Genomic DNA, 8,549 nt, shown 5'->3' with positions numbered 1-8,549 from the left:
ACACACACAGAGGGAGGAGATTGTGAGGGGGTTCTCTCTCACCTGCCACACCCCACAGGTTCTCCCCATGGGACAGCCTTGGCTGCTGCTCCTGCAGAGGCAGCTGGTGGCACCCCCTGCACCACAGGCAGCCATCCTCTCAGTCACGAAAATGACTCACCCACCGGAGCGCCCCTTGCGTGCCTCCATTGCCGCCTATCGTCTGCCCGATTAGGATAAGCAGCTGCATACTGTATTTTTCGCTGCTGATACTATCCTGCTTGCGGTAACACTTGTCCCAACGAGGCACACCCCATGTATAAGATGACCCCCTCCCCATTTTAGACTTAATATTGAGGTAAAAAAAGGTTGTCTAAATAATACATGGAAAAATACAGTATTTATTATTTCATAACAGGTAGATCGTTAAGAGCTGAGGTGGTTTCAGTAGCGGGCGCCTGGCGCCCCCCATAATTCGGCACCCAGGTGCACCACACCGCTTTCACGCCCGAGTAAAGACGGCCCTGGCTATAACAGGGTCTTGATTTTGGACATTAAGGTAGTTAAAGAAAGGGGTCTATATTTCTTGGAAGGTGTCTCTTTGTCTTATGCCTTGAATTGCCCTTCTGTGTTTCATGAGACACTCAGGTATTGCTCTATCCCAGATATTATTTCCCCATACTCCAGGGGTATTTAAGTCTGGTTCTTCCATTGTTTTGCTACCGTGTTGCTGTCAGTAAAAAGCCTACTAGTGGTACAGAAAGGTTGCATATTTTGAAGAGCAAAAAGAGAACACATTTGCTGACAAGTTAGGAAATTGTTCTAATCCTGGATGTTTGAGGGATGTTTCAAGTCCCATTAAACTCAGTGGAATTTACTTGTGAGTAAACGTGTGTATGAGCAGGTAAGAACTACATTACACTTGTATATGATTTGATGAAAAACTTTTTGTAGATTCACATATCAATCCGACACATATCTATTCCATGTAAGGCATATTGAATTTAATGAGACTTGCTCCTGAGTCTGCAGTCTAAGGCACTCTGTTATTTAAAAGTACCTCAAGGCTGAATCGTGGTTCTGAAAAGAAACGAAACCTGGAACCTACTTAAAAGTACCTGTTCATCCATAAAACTTGCTGGTTCACCTTTCAGCAGTCCCTCAGTCTTGCCTTCCTCACTGAGTGCTAGTAAGGTTAACCTGACCCTATTCATTAGAACTGGGCAGGAGAGAAACCCAAATTCACTGAAATAAAACTAGCATGATGGTGGGAGTGTGTTTGTGTGTGCGCACGCATGGAATAAGAGGCACATGCTCCTTGCCACGATGCCTTCGATCCTATGCAGGTTTCTTTAGTCCCACCAAATTCATTCTGAGCAAGCACTTGCAGCATTGAACTGAGTGGGGAGGGGAGAGAAAGAATAAATAAATGTATGAAGAGGAGATGGTTTTTCAAAGGAGCAACTGACAGCGTGAAAAAAGCAAAGGTGGGGCAGGCGATGGAGCTTGGAGAGAAGGGAGGGTAATCAGAGAGAGAGAGAGAGAGAGAGAGAGAGAGAGAGAGAGAGAGATGGGTGTTGTGAAGGAGCACTTGTGGTGAGAGAAAGCCCAAGTGGGGTGGCCAGTGAGTCGGCAAAGGAGGCAGGATTCTGAGCGCAGTGGGACTGCTCCACCTGCCATCCTCCTGGCCAGCCCTGCCCTGCCCAGCCTGCCAGTGGGGGCATCAGCATGGCTGGTGCTTTCTTTGAAAGCACAGTGGCTGCTGCTGCTCCAGCCCTCCTCCTTTCCCCAGTTTCCTGGTTGCCTCCTCTTCCTGGAGCCTCTTTGTGTGTACTTGGGCACACTGCTGCAGCAATGGTATAGCTAGGGTTTTTGCTCAGCAGCACCCTCCACTGGGGGTGAATCAAGTACCCCTTCCCCAAACAAACCACTGCAAGTTAATGTGCGGTGGGTGAGACAGCCATGAAACAGCCTTGGCTATTCTGCCTTCGCTATTGGGCACTGGTTGAAGCACCCAGTGTGGAAAAAGAGCTCCCTTAGCTTCCTCGCTTGCAGCTGCTGAGAAACATAGGAGGGCAGAAACATGAAACAAAAGATTGAGGCCAGCTGTGCTTCTGCCTTCTCTCGGTTCCCATGTCAAGTCCAAGGGAGCCAGTAGAGAGAGAGATGGTTCTGGCAGGGTTGTGGGATGGGGGTGCATTGGACTTGCCTTGCGCATGCACACTCTCTGGGTGGGAAGGAAAGCTCCCAGACACACCGCTTCCTGGGACACAGGTGTTCAATGTCACACTCCTGGAGTGGGAGTTCCCAAGCACAAATATGCTCCTTTGGGGCTTGTCTTGGTACCAAAGGAAGGTCAGGGTGCACTGATCTACACACACAAAACAAATTCACGCACAGGTGTCTTCCAAAAACCCATCTCAAACCCCAACCCAAAAAATTCCATGGCAATCAACAAATGGTAACGGGGGCGGGACCATGAAATCTGGAAGCCCCAAATCCTTTTTTTAGATCTTTCCCCTCTGCCTGTGCCTTTCCTCCATATGGAATTTTATTTTTCAATGCGTCTGTCAGTAATTTAGTTATTTGGTTTTCTAAGTAATCTACTAGAAATTTCCTTCGAAATGATTATATTCTGTTCTATTTGTAATCTTTTTTGGTAATTCGTTTGTAATATTGTGTCTTTTATCGCACGTGAATTGGAAACTACCAGGCAATCTCTGTTGGGATTCGCAGGATACTGAGTAAGTCTGCAGGCTTCAACAGGCTGATGCAATACTCTGTGAAGTGCTGGGTCAGAGTGACTCAGCAGGAATATGATTGGCTATCACCTGTTTTAAAAGGAAAGCCTGTTCAACAGTGGTTGTGGTTGTGGTGGTTGTGCTGTGGTATGGTGGTGCTGTGGTGGAGAGTATTCGTTTGCCTTAAGGAGCAGGTATTCTGTATGGACTGTTTTTGTAAATACTTGTATATAGCTCACATTAAAAAGACTGCACTGAAAAGAAACCTGGGACTCTGAGCGTTTCTGCTAAAAGCAATCTCTTGGTAGTGTTTTAGTTTTTGCAAAACTTGATTTTATCTTAAACATTTTATCTTTCGAATTCTCCAAAAATTCTTCCTGAATCCCTTTCCATTCTGACAACTCTATGATTACCGTAATTTAAGTCTTATATCTTCTTATGATTCTTCTGGAATTCCCCAGAAGCAAAGATTTGTTTCTTCTGGCGCATTTCTAGAACAGCTATTGCATCCCAAGCTGATTCCTGCGAAGCACTCAATTCTGCTGATTCCTCCTTTAATTTCTCATGGTCCTTTTTTAGGTCTTTCCCCTCTGCTTGTGCCGTTTTTGTCTTTTCTTCTAGACTCTCTGTCTTAGTTTTAAGGTCCAGTACTGTTATTCCCATCAATTCTTTAATTTGTCCTGTTGAATCCAATACTAACTTTGTATTCTGGTCAAGTTCACTCCCCAGTGCCTAAGCGTTTCCCCTATTTTTTCCCCTTAAGTCCATAATCATATATGTGAGATCAGTTTTTGGTTCTAATTCCTGGGCCAAAATCCTTCTCCCCTGTGCTGGAGTGGTTGCAGAAGTTCCAGTCGGGACCAGTGGTTTTCTTGCAGCCATATTTTGATATTTATAATTCAACAATTTAATTCTATTCATTGACACAATCTATCCCAATTAAAACACAGATTTTACCAATATATATATTTCTATAACCACTAGGTGTCACACTTCCTCTTTTTTATTTTTTTATTATTATTATGGATTTCAACAATTAACAATTTATCAAAAATACATCATCCTCATTTTTTCTCTCCCCATTTCCCCCTCCCTCCTCCTCTAAAAAGAAAACCCCGCCCTCCCACCCCACCCAGACTTCCCTCAGCTCCTCTCTCTGGTTTCTCAGCACATATACTTTGCATGTTACAGAGTTGTAAAGATCCTCAGTTTATCTTTCAGTATATAACCAATAAAAAGTTTGTGAATGTCTATTCAAAACCTGCCAAGGAGTCCAGTTCATTTTGTTGTTTCTTTAAGTACTTCGTAAAAGGTTGCCATTCTTCTTTAAAGTCACATTTATCCTTGTCATGTAGTTTATGTGTCAGTTTTGCCAATTCCGCATAATTCATCAGTTTCTCTTGCCACAGTTCTTTAGTCAGGATTTCCTCATTCTGCCATCCTTGTGGTATTAAGACACTTGCCGCCGTTGTTGCATACATGAAAATGTTTTTTTTAATTTCCTTGGCAGGTCTTTTCCTACAATCCCTAACAAGAAAGCTTCAGGCTTTTTTACAAATGTTAATTGGAACATTTTCTTCAACTCATTATATATCATTTCTCTTTTAAAAAATTTTTTACTACACTCCCACCACATGTGATAAAAAGTCCCTTCTTTTCCCTTAAATTTCCAACACAGATTTGAACCAGTTTTATACATTCTTCCTAACTGCACTGGTGTTATATACCATCTGTACATCATTTTCATATAGTTTTCTTTCAGCAAAGAACAATATGTGAATTTTAAATCAATTTCCCATAACCTTTCCCAATCTTCCAACATGATGTTAGGGCCTATATCTTGTGCCCATTTAATCATAACTGATTTCACCTCTTCGTCTCCCATTCTAGCAGGATGCTATATGCACCTTTTAACAGTTTTACTTTCCCTTCTACCACTTCCTTTTGACATCTGGATGTCGTATAGCTAAATCCTTTCTTGTTGTCTTCTTTGTATGTTTCGTGTTATTGTCGATAATGTAACCAACTCTGAAAATGGTCTTTTATTCATCATAATCTCTTAGTTTCCATTTTGCATCTTGGTCCTTTAGCAAATCAGCCACTTTACTTTCTTTCCAAGTGGTTTGAGCAGTAAGGCTTCATGTGGTGAGAGCCACCAAGGGGACTTCTGTTCTAACAAGTCTTTATATCTCTCCCATACTCTCATTAGTGATTTCCTAATTATATGGTTATAAAAACTTCTATGTACCTTCCCTTTCCCATACCATAAATATGCGTGCCAGCCGAATCTGTTATCATGTCCTTCCAATTCTAATGCTTCTTGCTTTTCCAACTTCATCCAGTCCCTGATCCATACCAGGCATGTAGCTTCATAATATAATTTAAAGTCTGGGAAGGCAAACTCGCCTCTATCTTTAGTATCTGTAAATATTTTATATTTTATCCTTGGCCTTTCCCACCCCCCCCCCATGAACTTAGAAATTTCCTTCTGCCATTTTTTAAAACGTTCATCTTTCAGGATTACTGGGACTGATTGAAAAAGGAATAACATTTTTGGCAGCACATTCATTTTAATCGCTGCTATTTTCCCTAGCAATAAGAGATTCATTCTGTTCCATATTTCTAAATTTACCTCAAGCCAATTTTTTTCATAATTATCTTTATATAATTTTATATTTCATGATGTTAACCATATCCCTAAGTACTCAACCTTTTTTATGGACTTCTATCTCAATATTTTGCTCTGAATCCTTTTCTTCTTCTTCCTTCAAGTTTTTGACTAGTAGTTTAGTTTTGTTCCTATTTAGTTTAAATCCTGCCACTTCCCCAAATTTCTGAATCTTTTCTATTACTTTGGGGAGTGATGTTTTTGGGTCTTCCACTGTTATCACTAAATCATCAGCATATGCTCTTAATTTAAACTCGCTTTCCCCAGTTTTTATACCTATAATCTCTTTGTCTGCTTTTATGTTTTTGGCAAGTACTTACAGTACCAGGATGAACAGCAATGGTGATTGTGGACACCCTTGTCTGGTTCCTTTTTGGATATTACATTCGTCCGTGATCACCTGGTTTATAATTAGTTTTGCTTTTTGCTCTGAGTAGATTGCTAATATTCCTCAATATCATAACTTCCTTTTTTAAACAACAATTATTTTCCACATTTTCTTCAAATCTTTATATGTCTTTTCCCAGGCCTTTTAAATAATTTTACATTGCTACCACATAAGGTAGCCTCTTAAACCTTTTGCCCTCCCTTCCTGTTTCTTTATCACAATCAAAGCCTCCCAGATCATTTCACGCATAGCAACATTCACAAGAAGGAGAGGGGAAAACCCGTAAGATGGCTTTGCTTTGTGGGCTTCTTCTCTTACACCAACTTCATGACACCTAGAAACAAAAAAGCAGGTCCACCCCAACACTGTCAGTTGGAGCTTTAGGCTTTTCCTCATTGGGTTGCGTTGTAGCGCTTACTCGGCAACTCAATCATGCCCCCCTCAGCTTCTTTCAAAGCAGCAGGGAAGTGAGAGAGAGCTCACATTTCAGGTTGCAGGACCCTGCAGAGTCTAAAGAGATCCCTTTAGTTTTTTAGGTGTGCACACTGCCTTAGCACTTCCCCTACCCCCTCGCGAAGACCGTGCCTGTCAGACCGATCAGGCTCGCGCTCTGTCTGCCATTCCCATGGCACCTGGAAGTCCAGACCCATGGTTTCAAGTTACAAGAAAGGAGATTCCAACTAAACATATTTCTGACACTAGGAGCGGTTCAAGAGTGCAACAGTCTCTCCCCCCCAAGGTTGTGGACTCCTTTAATGGAGCTTTTAAAGCAGAGGTTAGAAGGCAATCTGTTATGGAGGCTTCAGTTTGAGGTTTCTGCATTGCAGAGGGTTGGACTAGATGACCCTCTGAGTCCCGTCCAACTCTACAATCCCATGATTCAATGATTCTAACTTTCAAGCATGTGGTAAAGCCACATGGCAGGATGGAATCCATCTAGCGGTTCTGAAAGCCAGCTTCAGTTCTTCCCTCATGAAACACCCCCACGACCTCATCTTTCAGAGTTAGGAAAAAGGATCCATGGCACAAGACACAAGTATCCTTTTGTCAATAATTAATTAAAATATCAGTTCTCCTTGGCTGGGTATACAGGACAGATTGAAGCAACCACAACCATTTCCAGCTGTCAATCATACAAGACGTGGCAGAGAGGTCTGTGAGGGAAATCAGAGCTTACAAGGTTAACAGCTCAGAGTCCTAGCATCATCCTGCCTGTTCTGGGGAGGAGCTTTCTCCACATCCGGAGAAGCTGGTTTCTTTGTTCTGTCTGACTTTCGGTTTTGTCCGTGTGGAGGATGTTTTCATGCCAGACACTGGCTGATTTAGTACTGCTGTAAATGGTGAAGGGTGGAGGTCCTGCAGGCTTTTGTTGCACATTTCTGCTCCTTCAGACCTCTGAGCACAGCAGAGTAAAACACAGCAAAGTGACCTTCTGTGCGTGCAAAGTGTGTCTTCTACTCTAAAGGTAAAGGTAAAGGTACCCCTGCCCGTCAGGGCCAATCGTGACCGACTCTAGGGTTGCGCTCTCATCTCGCTCAAGAGGCCGGGAGCCAGCGCTGTCCGAAGACACTTCCGGGTCACGTGGCCAGTGTGACGAAGCTGCATCTGGCGAGCCAGCACCAGCACCGCACACGGAAACGCCGTTTACCTTCCCGCTATAAAGCGGTCCCTATTTATCTACTTGCACTTAGGGGTGCTTTTGAACTGCTAGGTTGACAGAAGCTGGGAACGAACGATGGGAGCTCACCCCGTCGCGGGGATTCGAACCACCGACCTTACGATCAACAAGTCCTAGGCACTGAGGTTTTACCCACAGCACCACCCGCGTCCCTCTCTTCTACTCTAGAAGTATTTATTTACAGCTGTCTGTACCTGAAAGGGTCAGGAGAGTCACAAGAACTGGTTTTGCTTTTTGTGGATGACATAATTCATGTCTCAAGGGCAGACAATCAGGTGCAGATGTTTGCCAAAGAGCTTGGAAAATGTTTCCAACTGAAGAACCTGGGTTCAGTGAGTTTACCTAGGGGTACAGATAGACGGGTCTGAAGATGGAAGGTTCTTGCTCAGTCAGAAAGGCAAGATTGAGCAGTTGCTTGAGAAGTTCATAATGTCTGATTCTGCAGGGGTTAGAACACCCATGGAGACAAGCTACGTGAAAGACAGTCAGCTAGCGGAACACACTGAGTTTGAGAATGCTGAGATCTTTCAGGCAGCTCTGGGTAGTCTGCTGTATCTTCCCCAGTGGAGCAGGCTGGACATTGCTTTTGCTACCAATCGGCTCAGCAGGGAAGCTACAAAGCCCAGTGTAAGTGCCTGGAATGGTATTAAGCGGGTGCTGAGATACCTGCAGGATACCAAGGACTTCCGTCTCAAACTGTCAGCTACAGGTGATGCCAAACTCATGTGCTGGACAGATAGTGACTGGGCGAATCTGGATGACAGGAAGTCTGTATCTGGGATGGTCATAAAGTTTGGGGAATATCTAGTTGGGAGGAAGTCCCGGAAGCAGAGTCTCATTGCGCTGTCCTCTACTGAAGCTGAGTTCAGCGCAATGTCAGAGCTGTGCTGGGAACAGGAGTTCTACAGATGTCTGGTTCAAGAAATCTGCGAGGAGTGTTGCTTGCCCATCACTGTTTGGGAGGACAATCAACCCTGTCTGAAGTCGGCAGAGTCTGGGCAGTTTAAGGCCAGAACCAAACTGTGAGGAGAATCAGAACTTACACGGTTAAACAGTTCTGTGTGAAGTCTCACATTCTGAGGCGTGGTTTTGTTC

This window comes from Podarcis pityusensis, assembly GCF_964106645.2.
Source record: "Podarcis pityusensis genome assembly, chromosome: 9".
Taxonomy (NCBI): Eukaryota; Metazoa; Chordata; class Lepidosauria; order Squamata; family Lacertidae; genus Podarcis; species Podarcis pityusensis.
Note: the sequence above shows the minus strand (reverse complement) of the source record.